Below are 7,306 nucleotides of genomic sequence, written 5' to 3'. Positions count from 1 at the left end.
GAATTGTTCTTTCTCCCCTTGAGATTGTTTATCTGATAAGCCGTCTGTACATCTTTGCCACATGCGATAAGCCGAACAGCAAGAAGCAAGTCTGAATAGTTTTTCAAACTGCACTATGTTTTTATTTATGTATTCGTTGATGAGTGAATAGATTTGCCAGCAGACTATTTAGAATGGTGAAGTTGCCATTAAAAGTTGCCTGCAACATTTAGAAACTGTGCCACAATATGATTAGTGAGATCATGGGGATAGGAGGATACAAATTTCGGGCAGGTAGCTGTGTTAGTCTGATGCAGCAGAGTCTTCTGCCACCTTAAAATAGCCTTCTCCAATCTGGCACCCTCCATACATTTTGTGCTACAATAGTCTTCACCCCTGATCATTGACCATGCTAACTGAGGCTGATGATGGCTGTCGTTCAAAACATTTGGAGAGCACGAGGTTGAGAAAAGCTGTCTTCAAAACTAGCATATTCATTGTGGCACACATTTTTGTGCATCTAAGTGGGTTTTGATGTTCAGAAGCTAATCTACACTAAACATGTTAGTCTTCACCAGATTCTTGCATTCCTCTGGGCCTTCCACCATCCACACATTTTTCTATGGTGAAGTCTTCTGGAATTGAGCTGCAGGCTTCTGCTGTACTCTACTTGAACATACCTCAAGCAAGCTGCCCACCTTTATTCTTCCCCACTCTGTCTTATTCCCCATGGTATGTGTATGGCCATACTACCCTGAACACACCCGATCTCTTCTGATCTTGGAAGCAAAGCAGGGTCAAGTTTGGTTCATACTTGGATGGGAGACTGTCTGGGAATACTGGGTGCTGTAGGTTTTTTTTTTAAGGGGTGGGGGTGGCACTGTGGTCTAAACCACTGAGCTTCTTGGGCTTGCCGATTGGAAGGTTGGTGGTTTGAATCCGCTCGGCAGTGGTGAGCTCCCATTGCTCTGTTCCAGCTTCTGCCAGCCTAGCAGTTCGGAAGTGCAAGTAGATAAATAGGTAGCGGTGCAGCGGGAAGGTAAATGGCATTTCTGTGCACTCTGGCTTCCATCACGGTGTTCCCGTTGGTTTAGTAATGCTGGCCACATGACTCAGAAAGCTGTCTGTGGACAAACGCAGGCTCCCTTGGCCTGAAGAGAGGTGAGCACCACACCCCATAGTCACCTTTGACTGGACTTGACCATCCAGGGGTCCTTTACCTTTCCTTTGTTCCCCAAGTGGACAATGGATGCCAGATCAGAGTAGCAGGATGTAAAGGTGGCCCTTTCATTGGGGGTAATGGCTGCCTCTCCTTCCTCCTTCATATTCTTTCTTTTTCTTCCTCTGTCCTTCCATGTTTCATTGTAATCTGTGAGCATAGTGGTCACTTTTCAGTAGGAATCATGGGGGTTGCGTGACACTAAAGGAGCTACCTCCACTGCTTGCTGTTCTTTCCTGGCCCCTAAAGTCAGCTTTTCTCCTGAGGAGCAGCAGAAGGGGCGGAGGGAATCAGCCCCCCTCTAAGCCTTCTTGAGTGCTTTGAGTTGAGTGCTTGAGGAAGCATTTTCACTGTGAGCAGCCCTAAGTCTACAGTAGTAGCAGACACATATGCAATGAGTCTCTAGTTCTCTTTATCTATCTCTCCCATGAGTCTGATTTCTTCTCCAATCCCCTCAGTACATGAATTTCACCCCTATTGAAGCCAGCTGATCCTATACACACATAACAATATATGGAAACTGTTGGCAGCCTAAAGGCAACAACACCTCTTTTCAGTGCAGTTGAATTACCTTCCAAGATATTGATGACTGGTCAAGACCGCTGGTTGAGAGAATGCTGTTAGTACTTTCCTTTTTATGTCTGCTTTAATTTGAAAACTTAATTAACACATTCTGTGCCTAATTATGTGCTTACTGGGGGACTGTTGTTGCTGACTGGTGACCGTTGTAGCCAATTGCACCTATTGTATGGGATCTCCGGACTATGGAGGCTTAAACAATAGAGGTCTGCTCCAGCGTGGAGTCTCAGCAGATTCTTGATAACTGAATTGATTAAATCTCACTCTCAATCTGTTTCCATCCCTTTGCTTGTGCTCCACAAAAACTAAACACGTCATTCTAAACCAGGGTGCCCCAGTGGGTTCAGCTGGCAGATTCGCCTGCTGCCATGGGCGAAAGGATGCTGAAGTGGACCTCTTGAGGAGCAGAAACTGTGAGGGGAGGTGTGGGGTGGGGGAAATGAAGAGAGGAGTTCATGAGAGAGAGTTCTAGGGAGGGAAGATTCTTCTCTTTCAGAAGCTGTCACCATTTCTCTACAAATACTTTGCTGCGGAAGCACCAAATCTATTTTTTTTGGGGGGGGGCGGACGGTCGGACTAGAATGGTCGGCAGCTGCATTGTTGAAACACCACACAGTGTCCGACATCATGGGACACAAAACCCAGACAATGGGGTTGAGAGAACAAGACTGGAATTTTCATGAGAAAAACAAATGGTTGTACCCACTGCTGCTGTTCTGCCAGCACAATGGAACTTCTCTTCCATCCTCCCCCCTTCGCTTCTCTCCTCTCCCCTGCAGCCCCCTCACCTCAAAATCTGGGGGAGGGGGTGGGGTGGGGCTCCAGAGCAGATTTTGAGAGCAGGAAAGGAGGGGAAAGGAAAGGAAGTCCCTTTGTGTGAGCAGGACACTTTAATAATAGAATAATAGAATTTTAGAATTGGAAGGGGCCCTAAGGGACATCTAGTCCAACCCCCCTGCAATACAAGTGTGGCCATCCAACCTCTGCTTAAAAAATTGCAAGTGTATGTGAGCTCGTACTCAGAATGTTCTTCCTAATGTTTAGTTTGAATCTCCTTTCTTGTAGTTTGAATCCTTTGGTTTGGTTCCTGCTCAGATATTGGGCATGCACATACTATAGTAAATGGTAAATAGTTAATACATTCAGGGTGTATGTATTAACTGGGAATGCAAACCTCCATATAGCAATGCAACTGGATAGCACAGCAATTATAAAATGGATATCCCCATTCAGTACTGAGAAATATGCTTCACCATTTCATTTTTCCTAACTAAATCAAAAATGGATCTCCTCCTACAGAATGCTGTTGTGACTTTTGGACCCGACATGGACATTGACATCTTTTAGCACCAGCTAAAAGCTGAAGATGTTTCTGTTTTTCTGGGCATTTCAATTTCAATTCCTTCAACAACTGATTTTATTTTATTTTATTTGGGCACTTCATTGGTGGCGATGCTTAGGTTGAGAGCAATGAGTTGGTTTTTCTTAGTTCTGGCCCCCATTAGCTTTGCTATATTGGGTGTTTTTCAAAAATTGTATCACACGCTGGAATTTTATTTTTGTAAGTTGCTTTCGGTTTCTTATGGAAGGTGACTATTAAATCAATTTAACAATTAATAATAATAATAAACCAGTCTGCCTCGCTAGGTGAGAGTGCCTGATTTCCAGTAGAACTTTAAAGAAATTAGTGAAAGATTGCCGAGGTTCTCCGAACCAAGATAAAATTACTGAAGTCCCTATGTGCATTTTAATTCCTATAAAATTATTTGGCATCTCCAGGAGTTATCTGAAACACTGGAGAGTTGCTACAAATAAACCCTCATTCTTCAAATGGAAGTTATCCTGTCACAACCTAGAAACATGTTTTCCGAAACATTTTCAGCCGGGGCAAATCATTGCTCTAGCTAAGATGGTTCAGTCACTAGCTCTACATGGCTGCAGCCTCTCTAAATAGTATCCTAAACACACTATATATTTCAATGGGACTCCCTCCCCCCCATATGCGTGAGTTCACTTGGGTCCAAAAATAAATGAATCCATTAATGCTACTGCATGACTCCTAGTTTCTATTTCTCAATACATTTTCATGTAATTGGGTCTATTCAATTTAATCTAGGAAGAAGGCATTCCCTTAAAATTATTGCAAAATGAGTGGCAGACTGGTGAGAGGGAATCCTGTGAAGTCCTTGAAGAAATAATTTATGGCATCAAATGGTTGTTTTGTTTCACACTGAGCAGCCCCTTCTTTGGTAGGGGAAAATAAAACCTCCCCACAACAACTGAATAGCTGCTACTTCCAGATTTTTTTGTGGTAATTAACCTAGATGCACTCAAGTGATGAGTACTCTCCCTAATGACTCTATTGGTTCAAAAAGGGAACATTTCCCTGTGATCTCCTCTGACAGTATCATCAGGATGTTGTCACTGCAGACAATACCCTTATCTAGCTTCTTTTCAAGTCACCTGATTAACTGGAGAAAATAGAAAACAGAAAGAAAAGAACGTGTCCTTGTACTTAGACTGTAAATGTCATGGAAAGGCCAAGGGACCAGTTCCACCTTTCCTTGGCTTCTTACCTCTGATCCTGAAGAGTTACAGGTACCTTTCTGGGAAGCTTGATTCCTCAGCTCCACTGCTGCACACAAAGTGCATCCTCACTCTTCTCAATATATGTCCTTGCCATAGGTGGGACAACAGATATGCGGACAGGAAAGGTAACCAACCCAGAACTTCCCCTCCCATTTAGAACCATATAGGTTCATAATTCAAATGCACAGTGTTAATTGGATTTCAATTCAAAGGTTTTTTTTTTTTTTTTTTTTTTTAAAGGTAAAGGACCCCTTGAAAGATTAAGTCCAGTCAAAGGCAATTATGGGGTTGTGGCACTCATCTTGCTTTCAGGCTTTTTCTTCCAGTAAAAAAAAGTGTACGCTAAAGTGCAATAACAGAGCATATCTTGGCATATATGATATAACAGATTTTCACATTTACAGCTTTACAAATCATAACCTATTGGACAATCCAAATTTTTAAAAAAAAACCACAGCAAGGCATAGGTTGGAGCCTGTGGGAAACTGAAGACTACAATCATGTAATTTCAAAATGTCATATACTGAATCTTGGGGAGCACTTTGGAATGAACTTTTAACCCCGTGTCAACAGAGCTACTTTTTGCTCCCCAAGACGTTGCCTCCTTTTAGTTACTGTAGCTTTTTATTGAAATAATAGACCAAATTTTCAAGAGAGAAATGACACCTTTGTGCCTGCTCTTGCTTAGGAAAGTTTATGTATTTCATGCACACAATTCCCATCTTTTGTTCCCCTCGATTCTTCCTCTGCTGTCTCCCCTGCTGTCAAAATTTAGATTGCAAGCTCCTTAGGGTGGGAACCTGGTGGTTGTGGGTTTTTGTTGTTTTTGTTGTTGTTTTTTGTTATGCTTATGTTATCCGGTAAAGTGCCATATACACTGACATTGATCTATTAACGATGTGATTATTTAAGCATACAGACTGGGATAAAAAGAGTGTTGTGCACGACTTTAGGTGCTGCTGCACAAAACAGCACTTTTCTGTATTTTATACACCGTTTCAGAGGATGCAACATGTGTTGGAACCACACGATCCTAAAATGAGGGTGTGTCTAATGGGGTTCACTCCAGATGTTGTTGAAGTCCAACCGTCAATAGTCCCATGGCCAATGAGCAAAGGTAGCTGTAATCCAATAATTTATGGTTACCCCTGTTGATATCTAATCCATCCATCCACCCGCACATGCATAGCACACAGCTTGATCCTATTATGTTACTCAGGGGTAGCTAAGGTGGTCCCCTCTAGATGTTTCTGGACTTCAGTTCTCACCAGCTCCACCCAAACAACTGAGGAAGTTGTAGTTTACACTACATTGGCTATCCTTGGTATTACTACTGGTTGCACCATCAGCTTGTCAGTATCCTATCCTCATTCAAGGCACATGCACATGACACTCTGCTATACATTCAGTGTCCACGTGAGGGAGGAGCGGGTCTTCAGGCTACATTCCGAGTGGCCACATGTTCGGTGTTAGTGTGAATGGGTGTTGGGCACATGCAGCTGTGACTGGGCCAATTGTGGTACATGCACATCCATGTACATCTTTCTACATCACATTTTCCCCTCCAATTTAAAAACAACAACATTGAAAGAATCCGGTAGCCACTGTGAAGATAACGTGTATTTAGGAAAAGAATTGATATAAATTGGGTAACACAAATTTTCATCATTGGTGATGATGCAATGTTTGATCTTCAAATTAGTTGTCATGAGAGGCATCTGTTCCATTGGTCTTCTTTCTTTAGATGCTGAATAGATAGAGTATGTGTACTGACTGATAGCTGGCCATAGGGTGTCAAGAGGCTATCTGTTCTCCAGATTTTGGCTTAATGCATGAAGGCAACTCAAGTTTCTGGGATCTGAAACTTGAAACGGTAGACAGACAGTTTCTGGGATCTGAAACTTGAAACGGTAGACAGACAGACACGATACCTGAAATTGAAAGAACAAATCCCCTTGAAATGCAACTTATAATTTTATCTCTCTTTCTCCCCAGGTTGTTCTTTTTAGCCAAGATTTGTATAGTCACCTGGCAGTGGCATAATCTCTTCCCACAGATTTTTTTAAAAACACATTTAATAGCTACTTTATATGCATCTTTTCTATGCTGTTGCCACTTCAGATTCTCTGGAGTTTCAAATTCCTTGTTCAGAATTTAAATTAGATATTAATTCTAATGGTAAGAAGTGTGATCTCCTAAAATGCCATGGAAGAGTATCTATAGAACTGCATCATAGGAGGCACAAAACATAAACATGAATTATTATATCAAAGCAGGTAATTCATCATAAATGTTCTACTGATATGGCGTACCTGGACTGTTTCCATGCAAAGCGGCTGGGTCCTGTTTCAAAATTTTATACATACAAACAGAGAGAGAAAGAGAGAGAAAGAGAGAGATTCAGTTTTCTATTGATTAATGTCAATCATAACTGGTTCAGATATATAATTGATTAAAATCAGATTTTATGATAGACCAATAAACGGGTGCCACATAAAAATACTTTCAAAGATGCTATAGCAGAATTTATGCATTTAAAAAGTGAACCATTGCCTTAAGGGTATTTCCTTTTTATATTTTGACAAGTCTCACCAGTTTTTTGCTTTCGTTCCCCCCACCCCACCCCCAACTTGGCTTAAAACATTCATTGTCTAATTATAAAAGCAGAAAGTTGTATCCTTGGGAAGCCTAAGCTTGCGAAGGAGTTTGGGTTTTCCGCAGGTAATATTATTACCAGATTCATAACTGTGGAGATCACCATGAGAAGCATTGTTTTCACTCGAAACAGGTTCAATCACATGACTCTCCACCCTCATGCATGTGCCCTGGAAGTGCATGGATGACCATATGTTGTCCAGCATACCCCTAGTTACAGCTGCAGCTTCCGAGCAGTCAGTTCCCTGGTCAGCTTGGCTGCTTTACAAGCCATTTGCTCACAAG

At 41.9% G+C, this 7,306-nt stretch overlaps 1 pseudogene; it reads left to right on the top strand.

Moving 5' to 3' along the window:
- The first annotated feature begins 715 nt into the window (after positions 1-715).
- LOC117046148 lies at positions 716-834 on the top strand (annotated as a pseudogene).
- The last annotated feature ends 6,472 nt before the right edge of the window (positions 835-7,306 follow it).

The sequence above is a fragment of the Lacerta agilis genome, chromosome 4 (assembly GCF_009819535.1).
Source record: "Lacerta agilis isolate rLacAgi1 chromosome 4, rLacAgi1.pri, whole genome shotgun sequence".
Classification (NCBI taxonomy): Eukaryota; Metazoa; Chordata; class Lepidosauria; order Squamata; family Lacertidae; genus Lacerta; species Lacerta agilis.
Note: the sequence above shows the minus strand (reverse complement) of the source record. Positions and strands in the feature narration are given on the sequence as shown.